The sequence below is a fragment of the Apium graveolens genome, chromosome 5 (assembly GCF_009905375.1).
Source record: "Apium graveolens cultivar Ventura chromosome 5, ASM990537v1, whole genome shotgun sequence".
In the NCBI taxonomy this organism is placed as follows: Eukaryota; Viridiplantae; Streptophyta; class Magnoliopsida; order Apiales; family Apiaceae; genus Apium; species Apium graveolens.
In genome coordinates, this window is record NC_133651.1 from 171,938,119 (window position 1) to 171,951,255 (window position 13,137).

At 35.1% G+C, this 13,137-nt stretch overlaps 1 long non-coding RNA gene and 1 other non-coding gene across 7 annotated transcripts; both read right to left on the bottom strand.

Annotated features, from left to right (window-relative positions):
* Window positions 1-380: 380 nt before the first annotated feature.
* LOC141724624 (uncharacterized) lies at window positions 381-9,401 on the bottom strand. 6 transcript variants are annotated; one of them, XR_012576814.1, is made up of 10 exons: window positions 9,168-9,401; window positions 9,016-9,085; window positions 8,783-8,916; window positions 8,525-8,701; window positions 8,095-8,405; window positions 7,895-8,002; window positions 7,696-7,806; window positions 6,470-6,564; window positions 6,283-6,315; window positions 381-635 (listed from the first exon to the last, which is right to left on the bottom strand). It is a non-coding gene; the product is annotated as an uncharacterized LOC141724624 (long non-coding RNA). The 6 variants fall into 6 exon arrangements; XR_012576813.1 differs by lacking the exon at window positions 381-635 and adding an exon at window positions 657-1,884; XR_012576812.1 differs by lacking the exon at window positions 381-635 and adding an exon at window positions 5,577-6,146.
* On the bottom strand, window positions 4,824-4,930 carry LOC141662882 (small nucleolar RNA R71). The gene has a single exon (XR_012550983.1). It is a non-coding gene; the product is annotated as a small nucleolar RNA R71 (small nucleolar RNA).
* Window positions 9,402-13,137: the final 3,736 nt, after the last annotated feature.

Genomic DNA, 13,137 nt, shown 5'->3' on the forward strand with positions numbered 1-13,137 from the left:
AGTCTGAGTCTCTATGGGAACGAACTAGAAATCATTCTATATTACTTGCGAACGTGTATACTTGCATGAATTATTAGCGCCTATTTTGTGCCTAACAAGTTTTTGGCGCCGTTGACGGGGACTCGATGTTAATTTATTTAGTTTATGTACTTACCATCAGTGGTCGTTAGGACTCATTGATTAAGACTTGTTACTTATTGTTTCCAGTTGTGTTTCAGGTACTCTAGCGAGCGTTTATGCAAACACGTTCTCGCACTCGCAAGAGGACTCTAGATGTGATGCCCTCAATCTCGGGGTTAGGAAATGAGGACTCACACACCTTTACTCTAATAATTAAATAAGCATAAACCTCGATTAACTACTAACAGGATCAACAGGATATAGTATGAGACAAGATTACAACTACCAATCATAAGATATAACTTACAACCCCAAAATATCATTAAATAAACAATATCGATTCCGGCTGGGAACCGACAGATAACCCATTGTATCTTTACAGATTTCCTTCTAGGTGCGTGCTCACTCAAAAATACCACTACCTGCTCTGGCAACCGGAAGCCCTCAACACGGTAGGGACCACCAGGTACGCTCTTACGAGCAGTGCGCCTAAGCCTCACCATCTTCTTGCTTAACTGTCATGGTTAGATTAAAACAAAACATATGAGTATAAAACTCAGCAAGTAACTATAAAACAGTTCTACGATATCAAATCACAATATACTTTACCAAACTCAGGGCATTCTACTTTATTAGTTCTAGGTGGCAGATTTCCAGCTTTTGGGTTCAGAAAAGGTTTTGAAGGAACAATATGGAGCTTTTAAGGAACAAGGCTCAATGTAGGTCGAAAGCCGACATTCATCACAAATCATTTAAGGATCAGAATAGATCTTTCAAAAAGAGGAAAGCAACAGTATTTCAATATATGGAATCAATCATATGATCAACAGATTTAAGAATCAGGGTTCTCGAGCTTTAAGCTTCACATTGACATAATCTACTCTTTTCAAAACAATATAAACCATTTTCATTTTTTTTCAAGAATCAATTTACTGAACAGAAAGTTTCAGTTCCCTTTTTAAATAAACATTTAGAACCCTTGATTGGATCACTTTATCTTTCCATTTCATTATAATACGGGTGATCAGCCCGTACCGACCTCCATCCGGTCTTTAAGGTACCAATCGGCATAATTTCAGTCTTAAGTTGGACTAGCCCCGCTAGCCTCTTACCAAGACTGGACTAGTCCCACTAGCCTTTTACGTCCCAATCCAATCCATCAGGAATTCATTCGGAAAACCTTGAGTTGGAAAAACAAATAGGTTTTCTAAAATCCATTTTATCATTACCAAGAATATGAAATCATTCGGGCTCTTTCGAGTCGAAACTCATTCTTAAGTCAGATTTCAAGATAAACAAAGTTCAGAGAGTGATTCAAAGATAAGCAAGGAACAATTCTTAAGGATTCTGTATCAAGGATAACAAGGCACTTAAGTTAGAAGGATCAACATCTGTTTAGGAATCAATAGGGTGATCAGGAAATAAGGTATCATTAAACAGGGTTCACAAGGATAATTATAGGGTTCAATACAATTCATGGCTTAATAAATAACTTGAACAGAAAGGACAGAGATTATCAAAGGGTTGAATCAGTAAGCTTATTAATAACAGTTTATCAAGATCAAAGGCAGGGTATCTCAAATCAATATCAGGGTTTCACAATTAAACAATTCAATACTCTACATGGTATGAACAACATTCTCTTTATAACCATTTACACAAGTAATCAGAGTTACTTTCCTGAATTTGCTTTCCTGAAGGTTGAACTACTGCCACCTAGTATATCCTTTCCTTTCCTAGCCTGAATGCCCTCACGCTCCGAATCTACAATAAAAACCAAAATCTTATCAGTTTCTCAACTTTCGTTCCCGGACGATCACTCAATTACGATAACTCGATTATATCCTTGACTTGAGTATACGAATATAGCTTATACACATAAGCACATAACACATAACATATTCCTTTCTCGTAACCTTTATATCTTTATATACTTAACAATCAAAAGTACTTGCTTAACCTTAGCTATTTCTCAAATTACACTAATATAATTCTTACAAGTACACGATTTATTCACAACTAAACCTTTACGACCATAACTATCACTTATGGTTATCAAAATCAATCAATCTCCACCTTAGCTCACATAAACATATAACATAATCAAAAATCTTTAAAAAGAATCATTATCTTCTCTTTTAACATCAAAATTCGAACCCAAATAAACATATAAATCACATAATCTCTAAAATTACTCATGCATTGACTTAGCATCAAATCAATTCCTTTTATTCCTACATTCCATGCGGCTATATTCACAAAACACGATTCAAAGGTCGAACATTGACATGCAAGTATTATATTTGCTTAAAAACTTGAGAATATTCCAACACTCATCCTTTTTAGCTTATTTTTAACTTGACATTTACCTCACTAATTCCTCTCGTAAATCAACATGCAAATCTCAAGACTAGCTATTTAACCAAGAATTAAGTTACAAAATTTTATCTCCCTTTTCATTAGTACAAAACTCGGACCAAAACTTAGCATACAATAACAATTTCACTCCTTTTAATCCATTAACCATTCTAATAACAATCCATAATTACTTTATTCAACAAGAAAAATCAAATCAATCACTTTAAGGATCAAAACCATTCGGGTTTTTCAAGAAAACAACACATGCAAATGATTTCTCTTAATCCTTAAATCACAAATCAACCCATAATCAAATCGACAACTCATTTCCAATAAAAACTTATCAATTTAACTTTTGGAAATCAAAACCCTTTTTGAAATTTAAACGATCCAAGCATGCAAACACCAAAATCAAATTTTAAGGTATTAGAGTTCAGTTTTTAACATCACAACTCACCACCGGTTCACCGGAGTTCATCATCGGTGGCGGTGGCTTCACGGTGGTGCCCTCATTCGAGGGTATCCAACCATAAAACCTCCGATTCTCTAAAAAAATGCAGCAACACTACATGCAATATGATTTCATCACAATAATCACAAAAACACGAATTGATCAAGCAAACCCCGGGTCTCGGCTCAAAACCGAACCCAAACACACACATACACACTTCGCATGCAAGCATAAACACACACATGCACACTCCAATAATCACTTATATGTGTTAATCAAGAGATTTTGAGAAGGATTGGTGAAAGTTATCAAAGAAGCAAGGAGTTTACCAAGAGAAAAGAAGAAGAACAGAGAGAGAGAGAGAGAGAGAGTAGCCGAGAGAGAGTGTGAGAAAGAAAGAGAGAAGAGAGATTGATGTGCTCGGGAAAAAGAAAGAAAAGGGGGGAAATGATGAGTTTTATACTCAATCAAAATCAAGGGCAATTTAGTACATTTCTAATTCCCTTTTATAAAGTGATTTTCCTTTCTCTTTTTACTCCCATAGATTATTGGTGGAAAATAAATATATCTCTCTCAGAAAGTTAGAAATTATAGCGATTGACGATTTTTAAACGTAGATCTCGAAATTAGCTTTCAAACCATTACTCATAATAGATTTTTGAGCAAACGGTTAATTTTATATGATTTTCGCAAGTTCGAGCTTATAATAACACTTTTCCACTTAAAAATCAATTTAAAATACAAAGACCACCAAATAAATCCTTTCATCATTTTTTTAAAAAGTCTCTAGGACTACTATGAAGATAACAAAATAAATCCCATGTTTTTATCTTACTCGGATAATTTTATAAAAATGCGCGAAGGTTAAATAAACCTTTATTTAAATCAAATAATTCCTTTAAATTCATAAAAAAAATGTCACAGAGCACATAGTCATGCACACAAACAAGCAATCACACATATACGATCATATAACGACTCAGGTCCGATCATACATTGTATCCCTCTTTAATCTTTATCCTTTTCTACGCGTACCGGGTCACGTTCAGCCTGACGGCCCGATGCTCAGCGTTTCGATTACGCTTCTCATTATCATTACCATTCGACACGTCACTTAGGACAAAATACTTTATTTACACATTCATTTCATTCAATCACACATAATTCGCATTTTATATTCTTTAACTCCTTATTAGGACGGGTTCCGTTCTACGTGACGGCCCGACGACACAGCTTAACTCCTAAGCTGACTCTTTAAATTGGAACGTTTTTATTTACGCTCATATATTCTAATATACAGAAAAAACAATTAATCAGCACTTAGTCACATAATTATAATCACATCACATAAAGCATACTTTATTGACTTAATTACGTCGCAAAATTCTCAGTCGTCACACTAGATACAGCTGAGGAGACATACTCGGTTCTGGATATTACGGAACAGATAGATTTTGAAGATTCGGATAAAGAGAGCGAGCAGAAAGAACCGATAATCATGGGTGATCGTATAGTTCCAGCAACAGATCCAGCTCTTATAGACTTTTCTCGGCCTAAAATTGATGACATTCAGTCAAGCATCCTTCATCCGGCTATTCAGGCTAATACTTTTGAAATCAAGCCGGGCACTATTCAGATGGTGCAGAATTCTGTTTCTTTCGGAGGTGCTGCGACTGAAGACCCCAACATGCATATCAGGAATTTTGTCGAGATTTGTGGTACTTTCAAATATAATGGTGTTACTGATGAGGCTATCAAGCTAAGGTTTTTCCCATTCTCTCTGAGGGATAAGGCTAAAGACTGGTTACATTCTGAACCAGCTGGGTCCATCACTACGTGGCAAGATCTTGCACAAAAGTTTCTGGTGAAGTTTTATCCAATGGCCAAGATTGCAGCTATGAGGAGTGCTCTTACTCAGTTTGCACAGCAACCAACAGAATCTATGTGCAAAGCATGGGAGCGCTATAAGGAGATGTTGAGAAAGTGTCCACATCATGGTATGCCTGACTGGATGGTGATCACTAGTTTCTACAATGGTTTGGGGGCCCAATCTCGGCCCATGCTCGATGCAGCAGCTGGAGGCGCCTTGTGGGCCAAAAGCTATACTGAAGCCTATAATCTTATTCAAACTATGGCTGCAAACGAGCATCAAAACCCAACTCAAAGGATGATGCCTGGGAAGGTACACTACGCCATAAGTGGGCTATTGTAATGCCTAAATGGTGTTACAATAAGCCCCAAAAGCGTTACAATAGGTCTATTGTAACACCAGGGGGGCGTTACGTATATGAGCATTACAATAGATACTCTAATGTAACACTTCACCGATCTATTGTAACAGAGAGGAAAACATTACAATAGGCACCTACTGTAACACTAACAGGCCCAAATGTAACACAAAATGAGTGATACAATAGCTTGATCAAGATTGCATAAGTGGGACCACTAGTGCCACGTGGTCTCACGTGGGCCCATCTTTGGGTCCCGCATTGCCTATTGTAACAGTAGATTTTATCTATATTGTAACACCAGTTTTTAGTTAGGCAACACTGAAATATGTGTATTGTAACAGTCTTTTTATCTATTGTAACACTAGTAACATATGTAATGTAACATTATATGTAGACAAATATTACACCAGAACAAGTGAATGTAACAGTTATTATAAATATTTTTGAAATATAAGGTATGTTTTAAGAACAATCCATAATCAATAAAAACATCAAAGTTGCATACATAAGAGTCTCAGCTCTGCAAACCAAACAACTACATAACAATAAATTCTTCAAACCATCCACAATGCCAACAACGACCAAAGTATTATAAAATAAGATCCGAGCTATCCTTGAATTGGAAAAAACTACTCTTCAACTACTCTTGGATATGAAATTATACAAAATGATCAGGGAGAGAATCATTTTTTGCCCTTCCACACTTTCATGATCTTGATACAAAATGATCAGGGAGAGATACTTGTTCTCCCTCATTCACCATTCTCCCGTACACAAGTCACACCAAATTTCATAAGAATCAATAGAAGTTGATTTGGTATTAAAATGACATAGTTGGAAGTTAATTGAGGATATGACCTGAGGAATCAGTCACTTTTAAATTTAAAAAACCAGAACCTCCATTGACGGGATTACGTTTAACATTACCAGGTAAATTATTCTCATGACCTTCCATTAGACACTTTTCTGAATTACAGTGTTTTTTCCTGTTAAAAAATATAGGGAATAAAGGGCACAACATCATGCTCATACTACAATGAATATGTAATTACACATGAAGCTTGTAATTACAACAAATTCACCAAATTTAAAACTCAGGTGGAATAGGCGGAATAGGCATACCTGTGACGTAAAAGAGGTGCTAATGTTGCATAACTGAAAAGATACCACATAGAATTAGTGATCGCTCATGGAATGTATAAACGTGAAACAGGTAAAGACAGAAGTCAATCTGCGCCCTTAAGAATAACTTTTGAATTCTTAAATGGTACAATCAGCCCAGGATGATAATTTGGTCATAACAATATACCTCTCTTGGCCATAAGTATCCCATATATCAAAATTGACTGTTGTAGAATCTTGCAAGGCTATTTTTTATGACAAAAACGAAGCCCCAACAGTTACCTGGAAATGTAATCCTTATATAAGAAATCAAAATAGATTAATGATTAAGGACTGTTCATAAATAATTACACACACATGCAGCATAACAAAGACTTTACGCCACTTTAAAATAGCAGAACTTTGTATACTCATAAACAACTTAGCTTGGATGTCAACTTTAACAGCTGAAAGTTTCTTTAAAGTTACGCAAATAAAAAATAATGTTAGTAATATGTAAAAGGTGATGAGTTCAGCTGCTAATGCAGAACAGGTGATGAAAGGTGATGAAACCCTGGTGAAATAAAACTTGTATAAATTGTACAAGACAGCCAATGTAGAACAATTTCAAGCCTGATATTACCAATATAATTGTAAAGCTGATAAGGAAAGAGGTAGCACGGAGAATTTGAAATTTGAAAGAACAAGTTTGAGAGACAGATGATACTTAAAACTAAACTAATACCAAGAAATGTTAATTCATGTGTATTTGTGTTGCTCTGTTAAGCCATCGGCTCTGTGATGCATATAATATACTACCTTAAAACATTTTTAAATATTATTTAATTATAGACATAATTAAAAATTTTAATATTCTAATATAATAAACATTGTTAGAGTTATGTATTTTTATTTTAAAATATATGTAAGTAATGTTTGCTAATTTTGTTTTTGCCATTTTTAAATATGTTATTATTCTTATTATTATAATAAATTTTCTTTAATTTATAATTTATAAGTTGAAATATTTATATATATATAAAAGTATAAAATCACTATCATGAATATATATTTTTTATTAAAACACGTATTTTATTTTTAATTGTATTAAATAAAACTAACTTAAATTTACTTTAATTATATGCACAACCAAAGATACACGAAGAGAACTCATCAGTTTAATTAAAAAAATCAGATATCTTTCCTACAAAATTTTGAAGCCAATAAACTAAATTTTTCTGAGAACTTCTCCTCGAGCTTATCCACATTGTAGCCAATGGCATACATAAGAGTAGAGCATACATAATTACATAAAAACTAGTTTAAAAAAGTTAATGAAATATCACCACAGTTTTGTCAACCACCCAGAATCACAATGCTGCTCTATAAGTATTACAAAGAAAAGATTTACAAGGATAAAACTAGTTTATGTACCTGACTTGTAGGTACAATAGGTGCAACACTGATAGTCTTTTCCATCTTTTTCTTTTCAATTTTATAGTACACGTTACTATTCCATCCTTGTTCCTTGAACTGTGCAATAATCTGAAGTTATCCTAAAATAAAAATATGTTATTGTCTATGCATGCCTGACAGCCTGAGAAAAATTTAGAATTATAATAGATAATATAACCTCAGTAAGCCTCCTATCAAATTCATTCTGGACATCTTTACTTTGTTGCTTCATTGCCTTCACAATTGATGAATTGTGACAAGTTTTCCATTCATACAATTTATCGACCTGAAAAGTTAAATTTTGATGTTAAGAAGCCAGACAAGTCTAGGAATACATTATCAACAATGAACTTAATAGGTAACTAAAGTTTATCTCACCTTGTTCAAAGCAACAATAAACTGTGTCTTTCACCAAGAAGCTTGGAATCATCCTCACCAAGAACCACACAGAAAGCATAAACACCCGTTTTGTCTGATATCTTCCCATGTTGAAAATACTCAGGAGCCAAATACCTGCATATGAGATTTTAAGACTCCATAAACAGGGATGTGTTAAAAAATAAAGGAATTCTCAATTCATCCGGTGTTATAGGTTGCAGAGATCAATATCCAAATGTTCCTTTAACAGTTTTGCGAAGAAAAAGGACATAAGGTACTTCAGTCCATGTAGCTAATCCAAAGTCACACACCTACAGAATCATTTAAAGTATTAAGGTTAACATTTTAATCAATCATCTAATATGTTCCTTCTATAAAATCAATATTAACTACTATGTAAGAATTTTACTAAACAAAGCTCATCTCTCACCTTCCGGTTTTTATTGGAAGAGAGAAAAATGTTTGAGGGCTTAATGTCTCTATGAACTACACATCTATCAGTTCCATTATGTAAATACCCAATGGCCTCTGCAATTTCTGTAGCAACCTTAACTATACCTCACAGACCAGGGAAGTGAACAACCGCCATTTACACCCTTCTTCTTTTCTGCAATATACACAATTTTGTTAGATAGAGTTTGAAGTTATCAAGATGAACAGTAGAACTAATAAGAGTTAAAAACCATACCATGCAAATATCTCTCTAGGTTTCCACCAGACACATACTTGTACAACAAAAACAAGCCCTCATCCGAATTAACACAAAATCCGACAAGAGGAACAATTAAGGGGTTGTAGAGAGAACTAGCAATCATCAGTTCCCTACATACACATAAATAATTCAACAAAACCAGTGCATACATACACATATATATAAACAGAACCCAATGGAATTTGAGAAAAGCCCTAATTAGGACATACATTCCTAAAACTAGAAACCCAATTGGATATGAGAAAAAGCTCTAACGTCCAATTTCACAGCTCTAGTCACCTGAATTTCACAATGAAATATATGTTAATTGAAGAAAATATTTAGATATGTTAAAATCGGAGAAAATAGAGTTGATATTTACCACTAAATCTGAGTAAAAGAAAAAAGCCACAATTTGAAGCCCTAAAACCCTGAAAAATCAAATAAATTGAAAAATTAGTAAAGCCCTTCAAATTAGAGCCATAAACATGTGTATTCAAATACCAAATCTTCATTGTATTCTTCAATTCATTCTTCGATATAGTGTTTTCAGAAAGCCGAGAGAGAATATTGGTAAAAGAGTCGACTGAGCAAATGTTTGGAAGAGGGTGGTTTGTCTCTGTGTTTTTTGGTCCAAATACCACTGTGTTTTCATCCGGAGGGAAAATTACCGCCCAATAATTCACCTAGTGTGTTATTTTTTAATAATTTATATTTTACTTTAATATTTGAAATATTAAATTATTATTTATTAAATAAAAATTAACAAAGCAACTTTTATATTTACGAATAAATTTTATAAATTTTATTATATATATTACATTTTTCATTCACTAATAACCAGAATATAGTTTTATTAATTTATAAGAATATTTCCACTTTAATATTTTTAAAAATTAAAAAAAGTAACTAATGTAACACCAGGTGCTGGTGTTACTTGTTGTGCAACACCGCTATTTCAATGCAATACTAGTTTTATAGCTATCGTAACGGTAATTGACTAGTGTTACAATAGAGCAAAAATTTCTTAGCTAATGTAACGCTCCTTGTAACACTTGCATTACAGTAGCCCACTTATGGCATAGTGGTAGCAGGTATTTTGGAAGTTGATACAACCACAGCTATTGCAGCGCAGCTCCAAGCGCTGTCCATGAAGGTCGATTCTTTAGCCAACTATGGAGTCAATCAGATAGCTATGGTCTGTGAGCTTTGTGCAGGCTCTCATGCTATGGATCAGTGTTCTCTCGTTAATGAATCTGTTCAGTATGTGAACAATTATCAGCGACCACAGCAGTCTGTGCCAGCTACTTATCATCCTAATAACAGAAATCATCTCAATTTCAGCTGGAGCAATATTTAGAATACTGTTCAGCAACCATATCAGTAAGGTGTAAGTAAACAGTTTAATCCACCTGGATTCATGCAACCTCAGCAATATGCTCAAAGGCAATCATATCCTCAACAAGGAGGTGCTGTTCCACCTTCTAGTGCTGATTTCGAGGAGCTAAAGTTGTTATGCAAAAGTCAGGCCTATCAAGACCTTGGAAAATCAAATCGGTCAAATAGCCAATGTCGTGCTCAATCGTCAACCTGGCACACTTTCCAGCGATACTGAAGTGCCAAGCAGGAAGGAAGCTAAAGAGCAAGTCAAAGCTATTATCTTAAGGTCTGGAAAAGTTGTTGATGCTGAAAAAGCAAAAGATGAAGGAGCTGAATTGTAGAAGAAGAAGAGAAGTAAAAGGAAAAAGAGGCGGAACCAAGGAAGACTACTGTTGAACACACTCTTCCTGAGGGTAATACAGGGGAGAAATAACTCTATCCTCCACCACCTTTTCCTAAGAGATTGCAAAAACAAAAGCTGGATAAGCAATTTGGTAAGTTTTTGGAGATGTTCAAGAAATTTCACATCAGCATACCTTTCGTTGAGGCTCTGGAGTAAATGCCTAGTTATGAGAAATTTATGAAGAGTATTCTTTCAAGGAATGTGAAACTGGATGACCTTGATACCATTGCTCTAACGAAAGAGTGCAGTGATGTGCTGTGCTGCAACAAAAATTACCTCCAAAGCTTAAAGATCCAGGTAGCTTCACCATTCCTTGCACCATTGGCAAGTTGTCTTTTGACAAGTGCCTTTGCGATTTGGGAGCAAACATCAATCTGATGCCGTTGTCTATCTTCAAAAAGCTGAATTTGCCTGATCCAAAGCCCACTTACATGTCTCTACAATTGGCTAATCGTTCTATTACATACCCACGAGGCATCGTGGAAGAAGTGTTAGTAAAGGTGGATAAGCTCTTTTTCCCTGCAGACTTTGTCATTCTGGATTTCGAGGAAGATAAGAAGATTCCCATAATCTTAGGAAGACCTTTCTTGGCTACAGGCCGTACCTTGATAGATGTGCAGAAAGGTGAACTTACTATGAGGGTGCATGATCAGGATATGACATTCAATGTATTCAAGGCGATGAAATTCCCTACAGAAGATGAGGAGTGCTTAAAGGTGGATCTGATTGATTCTACGATAACTTCAGAACTTGATCATGTGCTAAGGTCTGATGCTTTAGAAAAAGCCTTAGTGGGGGAATTTGACAGTGAAGATGAGGAAGGCAATACGCAACTACAATATCTAAATGCTTCTCCTTGGAGGCGAAAGTTAGACATGCCATTTGAATCTCTTGGTATTACTGATCTCAAGAATGCTGAGGGAAAGCTCAAACCATCTATTGAGGAAGCACCTACTTTGGAGCTTAAACCATTGCCTGAACACTTGAGGTATACTTTTTTAGGTGATGCATCTACTTTACCTGTTATTATTGCATCTGACCTTTCAGGTAGTGATGAGGACAAGCTCTTGAGGATCTTGAGAGAATTTAAATCGGCCATCGGATGGACTATAGCAGATATAAAAGGGATCGGCCCTTCGTATTGCATGCATAAAATTCTGCTAGAGGAAGGTAGCAAGACGACTGTTGAGCAACAGTGAAGACTTAATCCTATCATGAAAGAAGTGGTGAAGAAAGAAACTCTAAAGTGGCTGGATGCAGGAATCATATATCACATTTCTGACAGTTCTTGGGGGAGCCCCGTGCAATGTTACCTAAGAAAAGAGGTATTACTGTGGTAGCAAATGAGAAGAATGAGCTCATCCCCACTCGAACAGTCACATGATGGAAGGTATGCATGGACTACAGAAAGTTGAACAAAGCCACGAGGAAGGATCACTTCCCTCTTCTATTTATTGCTCAGATGCTTGACAGGTTGGCTGGACATGAGTATTATTGTCTTCTGGATGGCTATTCGGGTTATAATCAGATTTGCATTGCACTAGAAGGTCAAGAAAAGACTACTTTCACTTGTCCATTTGGCACGTTTGCTTTTCGCAGAGTTTTGTTTGGCTTATATGGTGCACCTGCCACTTTTCAAAGATGCATGATGGCTATATTCTCTGATATGATTGGAAATAATGTCGAAGTGTTCATGGACGACTTCTCCATCTTTGTACATGCGTTTGATGAATGTTTGAATAATCTTCGTTCGGTGCTCAAAAGGTGTGTGGAAACTAATTTGGTGCTCAATTGGGAAAAATGTCACTTGATGGTGCAGCAAGGCATCATTCTTGGGCATAAAGTTTTTAGCAAGGGCCTTAAGGTTGATAAGGCCAAGGTGGGGGTCATTAAAAATCTTCCGCCACCTATTTCTGTGAAAGGAATCTGAAAGGCATATGTCATAGCCTATTTGTTTATTCGAGGATTTAACTCAACTCAAATAAGAATGTAACAAGTAAATAGTGGATCTACCGTCAAAGAGATCTCTCAAAGTAACATCTGTCAAAGGATTCAGAAACAATGTTCATCTACAGACTTGAGAAATTACTTCACTGGAAGAAGTTCAAGAAATTGATCAAACCTCAGGATATAAATCAAGGTTGTGGATTTAATCAAGTGACAGAGATCTTGTCAGGGTATCAAATAGTTACAGGGATTTAATCTGAAGAAAATCAAGTTATTAAATTCAAGACATGAAGAAACGTCACAAAAGTTAGTCACTCATGAACCAGACAGTACATCGAGTCTCAACATTGAAGTGGTGGAATTGATTCATAATTTTCAGAAGATTTTCAGAAGAATGGTTGCTGTTCAAGTGTAGTATTAATTCTCTATTAATTAATTAAGTCATATAATTTAATTAAGAAAATAAATTAAATCTGCAAAGATTAATTTATTGATTAATTAAATTAATTGATTAATTAATTCTGAATTAATATTAAGAATTTTCTGAATTATAATTGAATTAAAATCAGTTTTAATTCAGTAAGATAATTGAGATTGAACTGGCATGACAATCTGGATTGTC